The 16721-nt window shown below is 41.7% G+C and overlaps 71 pseudogenes; all 71 read left to right on the plus strand.

Moving 5' to 3' along the window:
* Positions 1 to 16: 16 nt before the first annotated feature.
* Positions 17 to 135, plus strand: LOC142670214 (5S ribosomal RNA; annotated as a pseudogene).
* Positions 136 to 388: 253 nt separating this feature from the next.
* LOC142669192 (5S ribosomal RNA) lies at positions 389 to 507 on the plus strand (annotated as a pseudogene).
* A 67-nt stretch (positions 508 to 574) lies between these two features.
* On the plus strand, positions 575 to 693 carry LOC142669736 (5S ribosomal RNA; annotated as a pseudogene).
* A 67-nt stretch (positions 694 to 760) lies between these two features.
* Positions 761 to 879, plus strand: LOC142670526 (5S ribosomal RNA; annotated as a pseudogene).
* Positions 880 to 1132: 253 nt separating this feature from the next.
* Positions 1133 to 1251, plus strand: LOC142669999 (5S ribosomal RNA; annotated as a pseudogene).
* A 67-nt stretch (positions 1252 to 1318) lies between these two features.
* LOC142670226 (5S ribosomal RNA) lies at positions 1319 to 1437 on the plus strand (annotated as a pseudogene).
* Positions 1438 to 1504: 67 nt separating this feature from the next.
* LOC142670417 (5S ribosomal RNA) lies at positions 1505 to 1623 on the plus strand (annotated as a pseudogene).
* Positions 1624 to 1690: 67 nt separating this feature from the next.
* LOC142669094 (5S ribosomal RNA) lies at positions 1691 to 1809 on the plus strand (annotated as a pseudogene).
* Positions 1810 to 1876: 67 nt separating this feature from the next.
* LOC142670418 (5S ribosomal RNA) lies at positions 1877 to 1995 on the plus strand (annotated as a pseudogene).
* Positions 1996 to 2062: 67 nt separating this feature from the next.
* Positions 2063 to 2181, plus strand: LOC142669545 (5S ribosomal RNA; annotated as a pseudogene).
* A 67-nt stretch (positions 2182 to 2248) lies between these two features.
* On the plus strand, positions 2249 to 2367 carry LOC142670419 (5S ribosomal RNA; annotated as a pseudogene).
* Positions 2368 to 2434: 67 nt separating this feature from the next.
* Positions 2435 to 2553, plus strand: LOC142670415 (5S ribosomal RNA; annotated as a pseudogene).
* Positions 2554 to 2620: 67 nt separating this feature from the next.
* LOC142669408 (5S ribosomal RNA) lies at positions 2621 to 2739 on the plus strand (annotated as a pseudogene).
* Positions 2740 to 2806: 67 nt separating this feature from the next.
* On the plus strand, positions 2807 to 2925 carry LOC142670621 (5S ribosomal RNA; annotated as a pseudogene).
* A 67-nt stretch (positions 2926 to 2992) lies between these two features.
* Positions 2993 to 3111, plus strand: LOC142669941 (5S ribosomal RNA; annotated as a pseudogene).
* Positions 3112 to 3178: 67 nt separating this feature from the next.
* LOC142670161 (5S ribosomal RNA) lies at positions 3179 to 3297 on the plus strand (annotated as a pseudogene).
* A 67-nt stretch (positions 3298 to 3364) lies between these two features.
* LOC142669420 (5S ribosomal RNA) lies at positions 3365 to 3483 on the plus strand (annotated as a pseudogene).
* Positions 3484 to 3550: 67 nt separating this feature from the next.
* Positions 3551 to 3669, plus strand: LOC142669417 (5S ribosomal RNA; annotated as a pseudogene).
* A 252-nt stretch (positions 3670 to 3921) lies between these two features.
* LOC142669680 (5S ribosomal RNA) lies at positions 3922 to 4040 on the plus strand (annotated as a pseudogene).
* A 67-nt stretch (positions 4041 to 4107) lies between these two features.
* LOC142669858 (5S ribosomal RNA) lies at positions 4108 to 4226 on the plus strand (annotated as a pseudogene).
* A 430-nt stretch (positions 4227 to 4656) lies between these two features.
* Positions 4657 to 4775, plus strand: LOC142670111 (5S ribosomal RNA; annotated as a pseudogene).
* A 67-nt stretch (positions 4776 to 4842) lies between these two features.
* Positions 4843 to 4961, plus strand: LOC142670082 (5S ribosomal RNA; annotated as a pseudogene).
* Positions 4962 to 5214: 253 nt separating this feature from the next.
* On the plus strand, positions 5215 to 5333 carry LOC142669203 (5S ribosomal RNA; annotated as a pseudogene).
* Positions 5334 to 5400: 67 nt separating this feature from the next.
* LOC142669453 (5S ribosomal RNA) lies at positions 5401 to 5519 on the plus strand (annotated as a pseudogene).
* Positions 5520 to 5586: 67 nt separating this feature from the next.
* On the plus strand, positions 5587 to 5705 carry LOC142669178 (5S ribosomal RNA; annotated as a pseudogene).
* Positions 5706 to 5772: 67 nt separating this feature from the next.
* LOC142669229 (5S ribosomal RNA) lies at positions 5773 to 5891 on the plus strand (annotated as a pseudogene).
* Positions 5892 to 5958: 67 nt separating this feature from the next.
* Positions 5959 to 6077, plus strand: LOC142669432 (5S ribosomal RNA; annotated as a pseudogene).
* A 67-nt stretch (positions 6078 to 6144) lies between these two features.
* Positions 6145 to 6263, plus strand: LOC142669314 (5S ribosomal RNA; annotated as a pseudogene).
* A 66-nt stretch (positions 6264 to 6329) lies between these two features.
* LOC142670623 (5S ribosomal RNA) lies at positions 6330 to 6448 on the plus strand (annotated as a pseudogene).
* Positions 6449 to 6515: 67 nt separating this feature from the next.
* LOC142669942 (5S ribosomal RNA) lies at positions 6516 to 6634 on the plus strand (annotated as a pseudogene).
* A 67-nt stretch (positions 6635 to 6701) lies between these two features.
* LOC142670162 (5S ribosomal RNA) lies at positions 6702 to 6820 on the plus strand (annotated as a pseudogene).
* Positions 6821 to 6887: 67 nt separating this feature from the next.
* LOC142669444 (5S ribosomal RNA) lies at positions 6888 to 7006 on the plus strand (annotated as a pseudogene).
* A 67-nt stretch (positions 7007 to 7073) lies between these two features.
* On the plus strand, positions 7074 to 7192 carry LOC142669418 (5S ribosomal RNA; annotated as a pseudogene).
* A 252-nt stretch (positions 7193 to 7444) lies between these two features.
* LOC142669681 (5S ribosomal RNA) lies at positions 7445 to 7563 on the plus strand (annotated as a pseudogene).
* Positions 7564 to 7630: 67 nt separating this feature from the next.
* Positions 7631 to 7749, plus strand: LOC142669857 (5S ribosomal RNA; annotated as a pseudogene).
* Positions 7750 to 8179: 430 nt separating this feature from the next.
* LOC142670110 (5S ribosomal RNA) lies at positions 8180 to 8298 on the plus strand (annotated as a pseudogene).
* Positions 8299 to 8365: 67 nt separating this feature from the next.
* On the plus strand, positions 8366 to 8484 carry LOC142670084 (5S ribosomal RNA; annotated as a pseudogene).
* A 253-nt stretch (positions 8485 to 8737) lies between these two features.
* LOC142669202 (5S ribosomal RNA) lies at positions 8738 to 8856 on the plus strand (annotated as a pseudogene).
* A 253-nt stretch (positions 8857 to 9109) lies between these two features.
* Positions 9110 to 9228, plus strand: LOC142669179 (5S ribosomal RNA; annotated as a pseudogene).
* Positions 9229 to 9295: 67 nt separating this feature from the next.
* Positions 9296 to 9414, plus strand: LOC142669227 (5S ribosomal RNA; annotated as a pseudogene).
* A 67-nt stretch (positions 9415 to 9481) lies between these two features.
* LOC142669315 (5S ribosomal RNA) lies at positions 9482 to 9600 on the plus strand (annotated as a pseudogene).
* A 66-nt stretch (positions 9601 to 9666) lies between these two features.
* LOC142669056 (5S ribosomal RNA) lies at positions 9667 to 9785 on the plus strand (annotated as a pseudogene).
* A 67-nt stretch (positions 9786 to 9852) lies between these two features.
* LOC142670135 (5S ribosomal RNA) lies at positions 9853 to 9971 on the plus strand (annotated as a pseudogene).
* Positions 9972 to 10038: 67 nt separating this feature from the next.
* On the plus strand, positions 10039 to 10157 carry LOC142669491 (5S ribosomal RNA; annotated as a pseudogene).
* Positions 10158 to 10224: 67 nt separating this feature from the next.
* Positions 10225 to 10343, plus strand: LOC142669210 (5S ribosomal RNA; annotated as a pseudogene).
* Positions 10344 to 10410: 67 nt separating this feature from the next.
* On the plus strand, positions 10411 to 10529 carry LOC142670639 (5S ribosomal RNA; annotated as a pseudogene).
* A 67-nt stretch (positions 10530 to 10596) lies between these two features.
* LOC142670517 (5S ribosomal RNA) lies at positions 10597 to 10715 on the plus strand (annotated as a pseudogene).
* Positions 10716 to 10782: 67 nt separating this feature from the next.
* On the plus strand, positions 10783 to 10901 carry LOC142670154 (5S ribosomal RNA; annotated as a pseudogene).
* A 67-nt stretch (positions 10902 to 10968) lies between these two features.
* Positions 10969 to 11087, plus strand: LOC142669628 (5S ribosomal RNA; annotated as a pseudogene).
* A 67-nt stretch (positions 11088 to 11154) lies between these two features.
* LOC142670420 (5S ribosomal RNA) lies at positions 11155 to 11273 on the plus strand (annotated as a pseudogene).
* A 67-nt stretch (positions 11274 to 11340) lies between these two features.
* LOC142669850 (5S ribosomal RNA) lies at positions 11341 to 11459 on the plus strand (annotated as a pseudogene).
* A 70-nt stretch (positions 11460 to 11529) lies between these two features.
* LOC142669209 (5S ribosomal RNA) lies at positions 11530 to 11648 on the plus strand (annotated as a pseudogene).
* Positions 11649 to 11715: 67 nt separating this feature from the next.
* On the plus strand, positions 11716 to 11834 carry LOC142669456 (5S ribosomal RNA; annotated as a pseudogene).
* A 253-nt stretch (positions 11835 to 12087) lies between these two features.
* LOC142670292 (5S ribosomal RNA) lies at positions 12088 to 12206 on the plus strand (annotated as a pseudogene).
* A 253-nt stretch (positions 12207 to 12459) lies between these two features.
* Positions 12460 to 12578, plus strand: LOC142669600 (5S ribosomal RNA; annotated as a pseudogene).
* Positions 12579 to 12645: 67 nt separating this feature from the next.
* Positions 12646 to 12764, plus strand: LOC142669234 (5S ribosomal RNA; annotated as a pseudogene).
* A 253-nt stretch (positions 12765 to 13017) lies between these two features.
* Positions 13018 to 13136, plus strand: LOC142669885 (5S ribosomal RNA; annotated as a pseudogene).
* Positions 13137 to 13389: 253 nt separating this feature from the next.
* Positions 13390 to 13508, plus strand: LOC142670312 (5S ribosomal RNA; annotated as a pseudogene).
* Positions 13509 to 13575: 67 nt separating this feature from the next.
* LOC142670587 (5S ribosomal RNA) lies at positions 13576 to 13694 on the plus strand (annotated as a pseudogene).
* Positions 13695 to 13761: 67 nt separating this feature from the next.
* Positions 13762 to 13880, plus strand: LOC142669393 (5S ribosomal RNA; annotated as a pseudogene).
* A 67-nt stretch (positions 13881 to 13947) lies between these two features.
* On the plus strand, positions 13948 to 14066 carry LOC142669620 (5S ribosomal RNA; annotated as a pseudogene).
* Positions 14067 to 14133: 67 nt separating this feature from the next.
* LOC142670374 (5S ribosomal RNA) lies at positions 14134 to 14252 on the plus strand (annotated as a pseudogene).
* Positions 14253 to 14319: 67 nt separating this feature from the next.
* Positions 14320 to 14438, plus strand: LOC142670372 (5S ribosomal RNA; annotated as a pseudogene).
* Positions 14439 to 14691: 253 nt separating this feature from the next.
* On the plus strand, positions 14692 to 14810 carry LOC142670692 (5S ribosomal RNA; annotated as a pseudogene).
* Positions 14811 to 15063: 253 nt separating this feature from the next.
* Positions 15064 to 15182, plus strand: LOC142670051 (5S ribosomal RNA; annotated as a pseudogene).
* Positions 15183 to 15435: 253 nt separating this feature from the next.
* On the plus strand, positions 15436 to 15554 carry LOC142670325 (5S ribosomal RNA; annotated as a pseudogene).
* A 67-nt stretch (positions 15555 to 15621) lies between these two features.
* Positions 15622 to 15740, plus strand: LOC142669047 (5S ribosomal RNA; annotated as a pseudogene).
* A 67-nt stretch (positions 15741 to 15807) lies between these two features.
* Positions 15808 to 15926, plus strand: LOC142670694 (5S ribosomal RNA; annotated as a pseudogene).
* A 253-nt stretch (positions 15927 to 16179) lies between these two features.
* LOC142670044 (5S ribosomal RNA) lies at positions 16180 to 16298 on the plus strand (annotated as a pseudogene).
* A 67-nt stretch (positions 16299 to 16365) lies between these two features.
* On the plus strand, positions 16366 to 16484 carry LOC142669917 (5S ribosomal RNA; annotated as a pseudogene).
* Positions 16485 to 16551: 67 nt separating this feature from the next.
* Positions 16552 to 16670, plus strand: LOC142670421 (5S ribosomal RNA; annotated as a pseudogene).
* The last annotated feature ends 51 nt before the right edge of the window (positions 16671 to 16721 follow it).

Below are 16721 nucleotides of genomic sequence, written 5' to 3' on the forward strand. Positions count from 1 at the left end.
GATTAAAGCCTTTAATGTCAATGGCCATTCTAAGCTGAATGTCCCTGCTCTCGTTAGATCGCAGAAGTTACACAGCTTAACGCTTCGCTAGTACCAGTGTGGGAGACTGTCTGGGAATCCGTGGTGCGGTTGACTTTTTATTATGTCGTTTAGATTTTGTTTCACAATCGATTAAAAAGGACTATGGATTAAAGCATTTAATGTCAATGGCCATTCTAAGCTGAATGTGCCTGTTCTCGTTAGATCGCAGAAGTTACACAGCTTAACGCCTCGCTAGTACCAGTGTGGGAGACTGTCTGGGAACCCGTGGTGCGGTTGAATTTTTATTATGTCGTTTAGATTTTGTTTCACAATCGATTAAAAAGGACTATGGATTAAAGCATTTAATGACAATGGCCATTCTAAGCTGAATGTCCCTGCTCTCGTCAGATCGCAGAAGTTACACAGCTTAAGGCCTCGCTAGTACCAGTGTGGGAGACTGTCTGGGAATCCGTGGTGCGGTTGACTTTTTATTATGTCGTTTAGATTTTGTTTCACAATCGATTAAAAAGGACTATGGATTAAAGAATTTGATGTCAATGGCCATTCTAAGCTGAATGTGCCTGATCTCGTCAGATCGCAGAAGTTACACAGCTTAAGGCCTCGCTAGTACCAGTGTGGGAGACTGTCTGGGAATCCGTGGTGCGGTTGAATTTTTATTATGTCGTTTAGATTTTGTTTCACAATCGATTAAAAAGGACTATGGATTAAAGCATTTAATGTCAATGGCCATTCTAAGCTGAATGTGCCTGCTCTCGTCAGATCGCAGAAGTTACACAGCTTAAGGCCTCGCTAGTACCAGTGTTGGAGACTGTCTGGGAATCCGTGGTGCGGTTGACCTTTTATTATGTCGTTTAGATTTTGTTCCACAATCGATTAAAAAGGACTATGGATTAAAGCATTTAATGTTAATGGCCATTCTAAGCTGAATGTGCCTGCTCTCGTTAGATCGCAGAAGTTACACATCTTAACGCCTCGCTAGTACCAGTGTGGGAGACTGTCTGGGAATCCGTGGTGCGGTTGAATTTTTATTATGTCGTTTAGATTTTGTTTCACAATCGATTAAAAAGGACTATGGATTAAAGCCTTTAATGTCAATGGCCATTCTAAGCTGAATGTCCCTGCTCTCGTTAGATCGCAGAAGTTACACAGCTTAACGCCTCGCTAGTACCAGTGTGGGAGACTGTCTGGGAATCCGTGGTGCGGTTGACTTTTTATTATGTCGTTTAGATTTTGTTTCACAATCGATTAAAAAGGACTATGGATTGAAGCATTTAATGTCAATGGCCATTCTAAGCTGAATGTGCCTGCTCTCGTTAGATCGCAGAAGTTACACAGCTTAACGCCTCGCTAGTACCAGTGTGGGAGACTGTCTGGGAATCCGTGGTGCGGTTGAATTTTTATTATGTCGTTTAGATTTTGTTTCACAATCGATTAAAAAGGACTATGGATTAAAGCATTTAATGTCAATGGCCATTCTAAGCTGAATGTCCCTGCTCTCGTCAGATCGCAGAAGTTACACAGCTTAAGGCCTCGCTAGTACCAGTGTGGGAGACTGTCTGGGAATCCGTGGTGCGGTTGACTTTTTATTATGTCGTTTAGATTTTGTTTCACAATCGATTAAAAAGGACTATGGATTAAAGAATTTGATGTCAATGGCCATTCTAAGCTGAATGTGCCTGCTCTCGTCAGATCGCAGAAGTTACACAGCTTAAGGCCTCGCTAGTACCAGTGTGGGAGACTGTCTGGGAATCCGTGGTGCGGTTGAATTTTTATTATGTCGTTTAGATTTTGTTTCACAATCGATTAAAAAGGACTATGGATTAAAGCATTTAATGTCAATGGCCATTCTAAGCTGAATGTCCCTGCTCTCGTCAGATCGCAGAAGTTACACAGCTTAAGGCCTCGCTAGTACCAGTGTGGGAGACTGTCTGGGAATCCGTGGTGCGGTTGACTTTTTATTATGTCGTTTAGATTTTGTTTCACAATCGATTAAAAAGGACTATGGATTAAAGCATTTAATGTCAATGGCCATTCTAAGCTGAATGTGCCTGCTCTCGTCAGATCGCAGAAGTTACACAGCTTAAGGCCTCGCTAGTACCAGTGTGTGAGACTGTCTGGGAATCCGTGGTGCGGTTGACTTTTTATTATGTCGTTTAGATTTTGTTTCACAATCGATTAAAAAGGACTATGGATTAAAGCATTTAACGTCAATGGCCATTCTAAGCTGAATGTCCCTGCTCTCGTCAGATCGCAGAAGTTACACAGCTTAAGGCCTCGCTAGTACCAGTGTGGGAGACTGTCTGGGAATCCGTGGTGCGGTTGACTTTTTATTATGTCGTTTAGATTTTGTTTCACAATCGATTAAAAAGGACTATGGATTAAGGAATTTAATGTCAATGGCCATTCTAAGCTGAATGTGCCTGCTCTCGTCAGATCGCAGAAGTTACACAGCTTAAGGCCTCGCTAGTACCAGTGTGGGAGACTGACTGGGAATCCGTGGTGCGGTTGACTTTTTATTATGTCGTTTAGATTTTGTTTCACAATCGATTAAAAAAGACTATGGATTAAAGCATTTAATGTCAATGGCCATTCTAAGCTGAATGTGCCTGCTCTCGTCAGATCGCAGAAGTTACACAGCTTAAGGCCTCGCTAGTACCAGTGTGGGAGACTGTCTGGGAATCCGTGGTGCGGTTGACTTTTTATTATGTCGTTTAGATTTTGTTTCACAATAGATTAAATAGGACTATGGATTAAAGCATTTAACGTCAATGGCCATTCTAAGCTGAATGTGCCTGCTCTCGTCAGAACGCAGAAATTACACAGCTTAAGGCCTCACTAGTATCAGTGTGGGAGACTGTCTGGGAATCCGTGGTGCGGTTGACTTTTTATTATGTCGTTTAGATTTTGTTTCACAATCGATTAAAAAGGACTATGGATTAAAGCATTTGCTGTCAATGGCCATTCTAAGCTGAATGTGCCTGCTCTCGTTAGATCGCAGAAGTTACACAGCTTAACGCCTCACTAGTACCAGTGTGGGAGACTGTCTGGGAATCCGTGGTGCGGTTGACTTTTTATTATGTCGTTTAGATTTTTTTTCACAATAGATTAAATAGGACTGTGGATTAAAGCATTTAACGTCAATGGCCATTCTAAGCTGAATGTGCCTGCTCTCGTCCGAACGCAGAAGTTACACAGCTTAAGGCCTCGCTAGTACCAGTGTGGGAGACTGTCTATGAATCCGTGGTGTAATTGAATTTTTATTATGTTGTTTAGATTTTGTTTCACAATAGATTAAATAGGACTATGGATTAAGGCTTTTAAAGTCAATGGCCATTCTAAGCTGAATGTGCCTGCTCTCGTCAGATCGCAGAAGTTACACAGCTTAAGGCCTCGCTAGTACCAGTGTGGGAGACTGTCTGGGAATCCGTGGTGCGGTTGACTTTTTATTATGTCGTTTAGATTTTGTTACACAATCGATTAAAAAGGACTATGGATTAAAGCATTTAATGTCAATGGCCATTCTAAGCTGAATGTCCCTGCTCTCGTCAGATCGCAGAAGTTACACAGCTTAAGGCCTCGCTAGTACCAGTGTGGCAGACTGTCTGGGAATCCGTGGTGCGGTTGACTTTTTATTATGTCGTTTAGATTTTGTTTCACAATCGATTAAAAAGGACTATGGATTAAAGCATTTAATGTCAATGGCCATTCTAAGCTGAATGTCCCTGCTATCGTCAGATCGCAGAAGTTACACAGCTTAAGGCCTCGCTAGTACCAGTGTGGGAGACTGTCTGGGAATCCGTGGTTGGTTGACTTTTTATTATGTCGTTTAGATTTTGTTTCACAATCGATTAAAAAGGACTATGGATTAAAGCATTTAATGTTAATGGCCATTCTAAGCTGAATGTGCCTGCTCTCGTTAGGTCGCAGAAGTTAAACAGCTTAACGCCTCGCTAGTACCAGTGTGGGAGACTGTCTGGGAATCCGTGGTGCGGTTGACTTTTTATAATGTCGTTTAGATTTTGTTTCACAATAGATTAAATAGGACTATGGATTAAAGCATTTAACGTCAATGGCCATTCTAAGCTGAATGTGCATGCTCTCGTCAGATCGCAGAAATTACACAGCTTAAGGCCTCGCTAGTACCAGTGTGGGAGACTGTCTGGGAATCCGTGGTGCGGTTGAATTTTTATTATGTCGTTTAGATTTTGTTTCACAATCGATTAAAAAGGACTATGGATTAAAGCATTTAATGTCAATGGCCATTCTAAGCTTAATGTCCCTGCTCTCGTCAGATTGCAGAAGTTACACAGATTAAGGCCTCGTTAGTACCAGTCTGGGAATCCGTGGTGCGGTTGACTTTTTATTATGTCGTTTAGATTTTGTTTCACAATCGATTAAAAAGGACTATGGATTAAAGCATTTTTTGATGTCAATGGCCATTCTAAGCTGAATGTGAATGCTCTCGTCAGATCGCAGAAGTTACACAGCTTAAGGCCTCGCTAGTACCAGTGTGGGAGACTGTCTGGGAATCTGTGGTGCGTTTGACTTTTTATTATGTCGTTTAGATTTTGTTTTACAATCGATTAAAAAGGACTATGGATTAAAGCATTTAATGCCAATGGCCATTCTAAGCTGAATGTGCCTGCTCTCGTTAGATCGCAGAAGTTACACAGCTTAACGCCTCGCTAGTACTAGTGTGGGAGACTGTCTGGGAATCCGTGGTGCAGTTGACTTTTTATTATGTCGTTTAGATTTTGTTTCACAATAGATTAAATAGGACTATGGATTAAAGCATTTAACGTCAATGGCCATTCTAAGCTGAATGTCCCTGCTCTCGTCAGATCGCAGAAGTTGCACAGCTTAAGGCCTCGCTAGTACAAGTGTGGGAGACTGTCTGGGAATCCGTGGTGCGGTTGACTTTTTATTATGTCGTTTAGATTTTGTTTCACAATCGATTAAAAAGGACTATGGATTAAAGCATTTAATGTCAATGGCCATTCTAAGCTGAATGTCCCTGCTCTCGCCAGATCACAGAAGTTGCACAGCTTAAGGCCTCGCTAGTACCAGTGTGGGAGACTGTCTGGGAATCCGTGGTGCGGTTTTCTTTTTATTATGTCGTTTAGATTTTGTTTCACAATCGATTAAAAAGGACTATGGATTAAAGCATTTAATGTCAATGGCCATTCTAAGCTGAATGTGCCTGCTCTCGTCAGATCGCAGAAGTTACACAGCTTAAGGCCTCGCTAGTACCAGTGTGGGAGACTGTCTGGGAATCCGTGGTGCGGCTGACTTCTTATTATGTCGTTTAGATTTTGTTTCACAATAGATTAAATAGGACTATGGATTAAAACATTTAATGTCAATGGCCATTCTAAGCTGAATGTGCCTGCTCTCGTCAGATCGCAGAAGTTACACAGCTTAAGGCCTCGCTAGTACCAGTGTGGGAGACTGTCTGGGAATCTGTGGTGCGGTTGAATTTTTATTATGTCGTTTAGATTTTGTTTCACAATCGATTAAAAAGGACTATGGATTAAAGCATTAAATGTCAATGGCCATTCTAAGCTGAATGTCCCTGCTCTCGTCAGATCGCAGAAGTTACACAGCTTAAGGCCTCGCTAGTACCAGTGTGGGAGACTGTCTGGGAATCCGTGGTGCGGTTGCCTTTTTATTATGTCGTTTAGATTTTGTTTCAAAATCGATTAAAAAGGACTATGGATTAAAGCATTTAGTGTCAATGGCCATTCTAAGCTGAATGTGCCTGCTCTTGTCAGATCGCAGAAGTTACACAGCTTAAGGCCTCGCTAGTACCAGTGTGGGAGACTGTCTGGGAATCCGTGGTGCGGTTGACTTTTTATTATGTCGTTTAGATTTTGTTTCACAATCGATTAAAAAGGACTATGGATTAATGCATTTAATGTCAATGGCCATTCTAAGCTGAATGTGCCTGCTCTCGTCAGATCGCAGAAGTTACACAGCTTAAGGCCTCGCTAGTACCAGTGTGGGAGACTGTCTGGGAATCCGTGGTGCGGTTGACTTTTTATTATGTCGTTTAGATTTTGTTTCACAATAGATTAAATAGGACTATGGATTAAAGCATTTAATGTCAATGGCCATTCTAAGCTGAATGTGCCTGCTCTCGGCAGATCGCAGAAGTTACACAGCTTAAGGCCTCGCTAGTACCAGTGTGGGAGACTGTCTGGGAATCCGTGGTGCGGTTGACTTTTATTATGTTGTTTAGATTTTGTTTCACAATAGATTAAATAGGACTATGGATTAAAGCATTTAACGTCAATGGCCATTCTAAGCTGAATGTGCCTGCTCTCGTCAGAACGCAGAAATTACACAGCTTAAGGCCTCACTAGTATCAGTGTGGGAGACTGTCTGGGAATCCGTGGTGCGGTTGACTTTTTATTATGTCGTTTAGATTTTGTTTCACAATCGATTAAAAAGGACTATGGATTAAAGCATTTGCTGTCAATGGCCATTCTAAGCTGAATGTGCCTGCTCTCGTTAGATCGCAGAAGTTACACAGCTTAACGCCTCACTAGTACCAGTGTGGGAGACTGTCTGGGAATCCGTGGTGCGGTTGACTTTTTATTATGTCGTTTAGATTTTTTTTCACAATAGATTAAATAGGACTGTGGATTAAAGCATTTAACGTCAATGGCCATTCTAAGCTGAATGTGCCTGCTCTCGTCCGAACGCAGAAGTTACACAGCTTAAGGCCTCGCTAGTACCAGTGTGGGAGACTGTCTATGAATCCGTGGTGTAATTGAATTTTTATTATGTTGTTTAGATTTTGTTTCACAATAGATTAAATAGGACTATGGATTAAGGCTTTTAAAGTCAATGGCCATTCTAAGCTGAATGTGCCTGCTCTCGTCAGATCGCAGAAGTTACACAGCTTAAGGCCTCGCTAGTACCAGTGTGGGAGACTGTCTGGGAATCCGTGGTGCGGTTGACTTTTTATTATGTCGTTTAGATTTTGTTACACAATCGATTAAAAAGGACTATGGATTAAAGCATTTAATGTCAATGGCCATTCTAAGCTGAATGTCCCTGCTCTCGTCAGATCGCAGAAGTTACACAGCTTAAGGCCTCGCTAGTACCAGTGTGGCAGACTGTCTGGGAATCCGTGGTGCGGTTGACTTTTTATTATGTCGTTTAGATTTTGTTTCACAATCGATTAAAAAGGACTATGGATTAAAGCATTTAATGTCAATGGCCATTCTAAGCTGAATGTCCCTGCTATCGTCAGATCGCAGAAGTTACACAGCTTAAGGCCTCGCTAGTACCAGTGTGGGAGACTGTCTGGGAATCCGTGGTTGGTTGACTTTTTATTATGTCGTTTAGATTTTGTTTCACAATCGATTAAAAAGGACTATGGATTAAAGCATTTAATGTTAATGGCCATTCTAAGCTGAATGTGCCTGCTCTCGTTAGGTCGCAGAAGTTAAACAGCTTAACGCCTCGCTAGTACCAGTGTGGGAGACTGTCTGGGAATCCGTGGTGCGGTTGACTTTTTATAATGTCGTTTAGATTTTGTTTCACAATAGATTAAATAGGACTATGGATTAAAGCATTTAACGTCAATGGCCATTCTAAGCTGAATGTGCATGCTCTCGTCAGATCGCAGAAATTACACAGCTTAAGGCCTCGCTAGTACCAGTGTGGGAGACTGTCTGGGAATCCGTGGTGCGGTTGAATTTTTATTATGTCGTTTAGATTTTGTTTCACAATCGATTAAAAAGGACTATGGATTAAAGCATTTAATGTCAATGGCCATTCTAAGCTTAATGTCCCTGCTCTCGTCAGATTGCAGAAGTTACACAGATTAAGGCCTCGTTAGTACCAGTCTGGGAATCCGTGGTGCGGTTGACTTTTTATTATGTCGTTTAGATTTTGTTTCACAATCGATTAAAAAGGACTATGGATTAAAGCATTTTTTGATGTCAATGGCCATTCTAAGCTGAATGTGAATGCTCTCGTCAGATCGCAGAAGTTACACAGCTTAAGGCCTCGCTAGTACCAGTGTGGGAGACTGTCTGGGAATCTGTGGTGCGTTTGACTTTTTATTATGTCGTTTAGATTTTGTTTTACAATCGATTAAAAAGGACTATGGATTAAAGCATTTAATGCCAATGGCCATTCTAAGCTGAATGTGCCTGCTCTCGTTAGATCGCAGAAGTTACACAGCTTAACGCCTCGCTAGTACTAGTGTGGGAGACTGTCTGGGAATCCGTGGTGCAGTTGACTTTTTATTATGTCGTTTAGATTTTGTTTCACAATAGATTAAATAGGACTATGGATTAAAGCATTTAACGTCAATGGCCATTCTAAGCTGAATGTCCCTGCTCTCGTCAGATCGCAGAAGTTGCACAGCTTAAGGCCTCGCTAGTACAAGTGTGGGAGACTGTCTGGGAATCCGTGGTGCGGTTGACTTTTTATTATGTCGTTTAGATTTTGTTTCACAATCGATTAAAAAGGACTATGGATTAAAGCATTTAATGTCAATGGCCATTCTAAGCTGAATGTCCCTGCTCTCGCCAGATCACAGAAGTTGCACAGCTTAAGGCCTCGCTAGTACCAGTGTGGGAGACTGTCTGGGAATCCGTGGTGCGGTTTTCTTTTTATTATGTCGTTTAGATTTTGTTTCACAATCGATTAAAAAGGACTATGGATTAAAGCATTTAATGTCAATGGCCATTCTAAGCTGAATGTGCCTGCTCTCGTCAGATCGCAGAAGTTACACAGCTTAAGGCCTCGCTAGTACCAGTGTGGGAGACTGTCTGGGAATCCGTGGTGCGGCTGACTTCTTATTATGTCGTTTAGATTTTGTTTCACAATAGATTAAATAGGACTATGGATTAAAACATTTAACGCCAATGGCCATTCTAAGCTGAATGTGCCTGCTCTAGTCAGAACGCAGAAGTTACACAGCTTAAGGCCTCGCTAGTACCAGTGTGGGAGACTGTCTGGGAATCTGTGGTGCGGTTGAATTTTTATTATGTCGTTTAGATTTTGTTTCACAATCGATTAAAAAGGACTATGGATTAAAGCATTAAATGTCAATGGCCATTCTAAGCTGAATGTCCCTGCTCTCGTCAGATCGCAGAAGTTACACAGCTTAAGGCCTCGCTAGTACCAGTGTGGGAGACTGTCTGGGAATCCGTGGTGCGGTTGCCTTTTTATTATGTCGTTTAGATTTTGTTTCAAAATCGATTAAAAAGGACTATGGATTAAAGCATTTAGTGTCAATGGCCATTCTAAGCTGAATGTGCCTGCTCTTGTCAGATCGCAGAAGTTACACAGCTTAAGGCCTCGCTAGTACCAGTGTGGGAGACTGTCTGGGAATCCGTGGTGCGGTTGACTTTTTATTATGTCGTTTAGATTTTGTTTCACAATAGATTAAATAGGACTATGGATTAAAGCATTTAATGTCAATGGCCATTCTAAGCTGAATGTGCCTGCTCTCGGCAGATCGCAGAAGTTACACAGCTTAAGGCCTCGCTAGTACCAGTGTGGGAGACTGTCTGGGAATCCGTGGTGCGGTTGACTTTTATTATGTTGTTTAGATTTTATTTCACAATAGATTAAATAGGACTATGGATTAAGGCTTTTAATGTCAATGGCCATTCTAAGCTGAATGTGCCTGCTCTCGTCAGATCGCAGAAGTTACACAGCTTAAGGCCTCGCTAGTACCAGTGTGGGAGACTGTCTGGGAATCGGTGGTGCGGTTGACTTTTTATTATGTCGTTTAGATTTTGTTTCACAATCGAATAAAAAGGACTATGGATTAAAGCATTTAATGTCAATGGCCATTCTAAGCTGAATGTGCCTGCTCTCGTCAGATCGCAGAAGTTACACAGCTTAAGGACTCGCTAGTACCAGTGTGGGAGACTGTCTGGGAATCCGTGGTGCGGCTGACTTTTTATTATGTCGTTTAGATTTTGTTTCACAATAGATTAAATAGGACTATGGATTAAAACATTTAACGCCAATGGCCATTCTAAGCTGAATGTGCCTGCTCTCGTCAGAACGCAGAAGTTACACAGCTTAAGGCCTCGCTAGTACCAGTGTGGGAGACTGTCTGGGAAACCGTGGTGCGGTTGAATTTTTATTATGTCGTTTAGATTTTGTTTCACAATCGATTAAAAAGGACTATGGATTAAAGCATTTAGTGTCAATGGCCATTCTAAGCTGAATGTGCCTGCTCTCGTCAGATCGCAGAAGTTACACAGCTTAAGGCCTCGCTAGTACCAGTGTGGGAGACTGTCTGGAAATCCGTGGTGCGGTTGACTTTTTATTATGTCGTTTAGATTTTGTTTCACAATCGATTAAAAAGGACTATGGATTAAAGCATTTAATGTCAATGGCCATTCTAAGCTGAATGTGCCTGCTCTCGTCAGATCGCAGAAGTTACACAGCTTAAGGCCTCGCTAGTACCAGTGTGGGAGGCTGTCTGGGAATCCGTGGTGCGGTTGACTTTTTATTATGTCGTTTAGATTTTGTTTCACAATCGATTAAAAAGGACTATGGATTAAAGCATTTAATGTCAATGGCCATTCTAAGCTGAATGTGCCTGCTCTCGTCAGATCGCAGAAGTTACACAGCTAAAGGCCTCGCTAGTACCAGTGTGGGAGACTGTCTGGGAATCCGTGGTGCGGTTGACTTTTTATTATGTTGTTTAGATTTTATTTCACAATAGATTAAATAGGACTATGGATTAAGGCGTTTAATGTCAATGGCCATTCTAAGCTGAATGTGCCTGCTCTCGTCAGATCGCAGAAGTTACACAGCTTAAGGCCTCGCTAGTACCAGTGTGGGAGACTGTCTGGGAATCGGTGGTGCGGTTTAATTTTTATTATGTCGTTTAGATTTTGTTTCACAATTGATTAAAAAGGACTATGGATTAAAGGATTTAATGTCAATGGCCATTCTAAGCTGAATGTCCCTGCTTTCGTCAGAACGCAGAAGTTACACAGCTTAAGGCCTCGCTAGTACCAGTGTGGGAGACTGTCTGGGAATCCGTGGTGCGGTTGAATTTTTATGATGTCGTTTAGATTTTGTTTCACAATCGATTAAAAAGGACTATGGATTAAAGCCTTTAATGTCAATGGCCATTCTAAGCTGAATGTCCCTGCTCTCGTCAGATCGCAGAAGTTACACAGCTTAAGGCCTCGCTAGTACCAGTGTGGGAGACTGTCTGGGAATCCGTGGTGCGGTTGACTTTTTATTATGTTGTTTAGATTTTGTTTCACAATAGATTAAATAGGACTATGGATTAAAGCATTTAATGTCAATGGCCATTCTAAGCTGAATGTGCCTGCTCTCGTCAGATCGCGGAAGTTACACAGCTTAAGGCCTCGCTAGTACCAGTGTGGGAGACTGTCTGGGAATCCGTCGTGCGGTTGACTTTTTATTATGTCGTTTAGATTTTGTTTCACAATCGATTAAAAAGGACTATGGATTAAAGCATTTTTTGATGTCAATGGCCATTCTAAGCGGAATGTGCCTGCTCTCGTCAGATCGCAGAAGTTACACAGCTTAAGGCCTCGCTAGTACCAGTGTGGGAGACTGTCTGGGAATCCGTGGTGCGGTTGACTTTTTATTATGTCGTTTAGATTTTGTTTCACAATCGATTAAAAAGTACTATGGATTAAAGCATTTAATGTCAATGGCCATTCTAAGCTGAATGTGCCTGCTCTCGTCAGATCGCAGAAGTTACACAGCTTAAGGCCTCGCTAGTACCAGTGTGGGAGACTGTCTGGGAATCCGTGGTGCGGTTGACTTTTTATTATGTCGTTTAGATTTTGTTTCACAATAGATTAAATAGGACTATGGATTAAAGCATTTAACGTCAATGGCCATTCTAAGCTGAATGTGCCTGCTCTGGTCAGAATGCAGAAGTTACACAGCTTAAGGCCTCACTAGTACCAGTGTGGGAGACTGTCTGGGAATCCGTGGTGCGGTTGAATTTTTATTATGTCGTTTAGATTTTGTTTCACAATCGATTAAAAAGGACTATGGATTAAAGCCTTTAATGTCAATGGCCATTCTAAGCTGAATGTCCCTGCTCTCGTCAGATCGCAGAAGTTACACAGCTTAAGGCCTGCTTAGTGCCAGTGTGGGAGACTGTCTGGGAATCCATGGTGCGGTTGACTTTTTATTATGTTGTTTAGATTTTGTTTCACAATAGATTAAATAGGACTATGGATTAAGGCTTTTAATGTCAAAGGCCATTCTAAGCTGAATGTGCCTGCTCTTGTCAGATTGCAGAAGTTACACAGCTTAAGGCCTCGCTAGTACCAGTGTGGGAGACTGTCTGGGAATCCGTGGTGCGGTTGACTTTTTATTATGTCGTTTAGATTTTGTTTCACAATCGATTAAAAAGGACTATGGATTAAAGCATTTAATGTCAATTGCCATTCTAAGCTGAATGTGCCTGCTCTCGTTAGATCGCAGAAGTTACACAGCTTAACGCCTCGCTAGTACCAGTGTGGGAGACTGTCTGGGAATCCGTGGTGCGGTTGACTTTTTATTATGTCGTTTAGATTTTGTTTCACAATAGATTAAATAGGACTATGGATTAAGGCGTTTAACGGCAATGGCCATTCTAAGCTGAATGTGCCTGCTCTCGTCAGATCGCAGAAGTTACACAGCTTAAGGCCTCGCTAGTACCAGTGTGGGAGACTGTCTGGGAATATGTGGTGCGGTTGACTTTTTATTATGTCGTTTAGATTTTGTTTCACAATCGATTAAAAAGGACTATGGATTAAAGCATTCAATGTCAATGGCCATTCTAAGCTGAATGTGCCTGCTCTAGTTAGATCGCAGAAGTTACACAGCTTAACGCCTCGCTAGTACCAGTGTGGGAGACTGTCTGGGAATCCGTGGTGCGGTTGACTTTTTATTATGTCGTTTAGATTTTGTTTCACAATAGATTAAATAGGACTATGGATGATAGCATATAACGTCAATGGCCATTCTAAGCTGAATGTGCCTGCTCTCGTTAGATCGCAGAAGTTACACAGCTTAAGGCCTCGCTAGTACCAGTGTGGGAGACTCTCTGGGAATCCGTGGTGCGGTTTAATTTTTATTATGTCGTTTAGATTTTGTTTCACAATTGATTAAAAAGGACTATGGATTAAAGCATTTAATGTCAATGGCCATTCTAAGCTGAATGTTCCTGCTCTAGTTAGATCGCAGAAGTTACATAGCTTAACGCCTCGCTAGTACCAGTGTGGGAGACTGTCTGGGAATCCGTGGTGCGGTTGACTTTTTATTATGTCGTTTAGATTTTGTTTCACAATAGATTAAATAGGACTATGGATGAAAGCATATAACGTCAATTGCCATTCTAAGCTGAATGTGCCTGCTCTCGTCAGATCGCAGAAGTTACACAGCTTAAGGCCTCGCTAGTACCAGAGTGGGAGACTGTCTGGGAATCCGTGGTGCGGTTGACTTTTTATTATGTCGTTTAGATTTTGTTTCACAATCGATTAAAAAGGACTATGGATTAAAGCATTTAATGTCAATGGCCATTCTAAGCTGAATGTGCCTGCTCTCGTCAGATCGCAGAAGTTACACAGCTTAAGGCCTCGCTAGTACCAGTGTAGGAGACTGTCTGTGAATCCGTGGTGCGGTTGACTTTTTATTATGTTGTTTAGATTTTATTTCACAATAGATTAAATAGGACTATGGATTAAGGCTTTTAATGTCAATGGCCAATCTAAGCTGAATGTGCCTGCTCTCGTCAGATCGCAGAAGTTACACAGCTTAAGGCCTCGCTAGTACCAGTGTAGGAGACTGTCTGTGAATCCGTGGTGCGGTTGACTTTTTATTATGTTGTTTAGATTTTATTTCACAATAGATTAAATAGGACTATGGATTAAGGCTTTTAATGTCAATGGCCATTCTAAGCTGAATGTGCCTGCTCTCGTCAGATCGCAGAAGTTACACAGCTTAAGTCCTCGCTAGTACCAGTGTGGGAGACTGTCTGGGAATCCGTGGTGCGGTTGCCTTTTTATTATGTCGTTTAGATTTTGTTTCACAATCGATTAAAAAGTACTATGGATTAAAGCATTTAATGTCAATGGCCATTCTAAGCTGAATGTGCCTGCTCTCGTCAGATCGCAGAAGTTACACAGCTTAAGGCCTCGCTAGTACCGGTGTGGGAGACTGTCTGGGAATCCGTGGTGCGGTTGACTTTTTATTATGTCGTTTAGATTTTGTTTCACAATCGATTAAAAAGTACTATGGATTAAAGCATTTAATGTCAATGGCCATTCTAAGCTGAATGTGCCTGCTCTCGTCAGATCGCAGAAGTTACACAGCTTAAGGCCTCGCTAGTACCGGTGTGGGAGACTGTCTGGGAATCCGTGGTGCGGTTGACTTTTTATTATGTCGTTTAGATTTTGTTTCACAATAGATTAAATAGGACTATGGATTAAAGCATTTAACGTCAATGGCCATTCTAAGCTGAATGTGCCTGCTCTGGTCAGAATGCAGAAGTTACACAGCTTAAGGCCTCACTAGTACCAGTGTGGGAGACTGTCTGGGAATCCGTGGTGCGGTTGAATTTTTATTATGTCGTTTAGATTTTGTTTCACAATCGATTAAAAAGGACTATGGATTAAAGCATTTAAAGTCAATGGCCATTCTAAGCTGAATGTGCCTGCTCTCGTCAGATCGCAGAAGTTACACAGCTTAAGGCCTCGCTAGTACCAGTGTGGGAGACTGTCTGGGAATACGTGGTGCGGTTGACTTTTTATTATGTCGTTTAGATTTTGTTTCACAATCGATTAAAAAGGACTATGGATTAAAGCATTTAATGTCAATGGCCATTCTAAGCTGAATGTGCGTGCTCTAGTTAGATCGCAGAAGTTACACAGCTTAACGCCTCGCTAGTACCAGTGTGGGAGACTGTCTGGGAATCCGTGGTGCGGTTGACTTTTTATTATGTCGTTTAGATTTTGTTTCACAATAGATTAAATAGGACTATGGATGAAAGCATATAACGTCAATGGCCATTCTAAGCTGAATGTGCCTGCTCTCGTCAGATCGCAGAAGTTACACAGCTTAAGACCTCGCTAGTACCAGTGTGGGAGACTGTCTGGGAATCCGTGGTGCGGTTTAATTTTTATTATGTCGTTTAGATTTTGTTTCACAATCGATTAAAAAGGACTATGGATTAAAGCATTTAATGTCAATGGCCATTCTAAGCTGAATGTGCCTGCTCTAGTTAGATCGCAGAAGTTACACAGCTTAACGCCTCGCTAGTACCAGTGTGGGAGACTGTCTGGGAATCCGTGGTGCGGTTGACTTTTTATTATGTCGTTTAGATTTTGTTTCACAATAGATTAAATAGGACTATGGATGAAAACATATAACGTCAATTGCCATTCTAAGCTGAATGTGCCTGCTCTCGTCAGATCGCAGAAGTTACACAGCTTAAGGCCTCGCTAGTACCAGAGTGGGAGACTGTCTGGGAATCCGTGGTGCGGTTGACTTTTTATTATGTCGTTTAGATTTTGTTTCACAATCGATTAAAAAGGACTATGGATTAAAGCATTTAATGTCAATGGCCATTCTAAGCTGAATGTGCCTGCTCTCGTCAGATCGCAGAAGTTACACAGCTTAAGGCCTCGCTAGTACCAGTGTGGGAGACTGTCTGTGAATCCGTGGTGCGGTTGACTTTTTATTATGTTGTTTAGATTTTATTTCACAATAGATTAAATAGGACTATGGATTAAGGCTTTTAATGTCAATGGCCATTCTAAGCTGAATGTGCCTGCTCTCGTCAGATCGCAGAAGTTACACAGCTTAAGGCCTCGCTAGTACCAGTGTGGGAGACTGTCTGGGAATCCGTGGTGCGTTTGACTTTTTATTATGTCGTTTAGATTTTGTTTCACAATCGATTAAAAAGGACTATGGATTAAAGCATTTAATGCCAATGGCCATTCTAAGCTGAATGTGCCTGCTCTCGTTAGATCGCAGGAGTTACACAGCTTAACGCCTCGCTAGTACTAGTGTGGGAGACTGTCTGGGAATCCGTGGTGCGGTTGACTTTTTATTATGTCGTTTAGATTTTGTTTCACAATAGATTAAATAGGACTATGGATTAAAGCATTTAACGTCAATGGCCATTCTAAGCTGAATGTGCCTTCTCTCGTCAGAACGCAGAAGTTACACAGCTTAAGGCCTCGCTAGTACCAGTGTGGGAGACTGTCTGGGAATCCGTGGTGCGGTTGAATTTATATTATGTCGTTTAGATTTTGTTTCACAATCGATTAAAAAGGACTATGGATTAAAGCATTTAATGTCAATGGCCATTCTAAGCAGAATGTCCCTGCTCTCGTCAGATCGCAGAAGTTACACAGCTTAAGGCCTCGCTAGTACCAGTGTGGGAGACTGTCTGGGAATCCGTGGTGCGTTTGACTTTTTATTATGTCGTTTAGATTTTGTTTCACAATCGATTAAAAAGGACTATGGATTAAAGCATTTAATGTCAATGGCCATTCTAAGCTGAATGTCCCTGCTCTCGTCAGATCGCAGAAGTTACACAGCTTAAGGCCTCGCTAGTACCAGTGTGGGAGACTGTCTGGGAATCCGTGGTGCGGTTGACTTTTTATTACGTCGTTTAGATTTTGTTTCACAATCGATTAAAAAGGACTATA

Source organism: Rhinoderma darwinii (assembly GCF_050947455.1).
Source record: "Rhinoderma darwinii isolate aRhiDar2 chromosome 1 unlocalized genomic scaffold, aRhiDar2.hap1 SUPER_1_unloc_15, whole genome shotgun sequence".
Taxonomy (NCBI): Eukaryota; Metazoa; Chordata; class Amphibia; order Anura; family Rhinodermatidae; genus Rhinoderma; species Rhinoderma darwinii.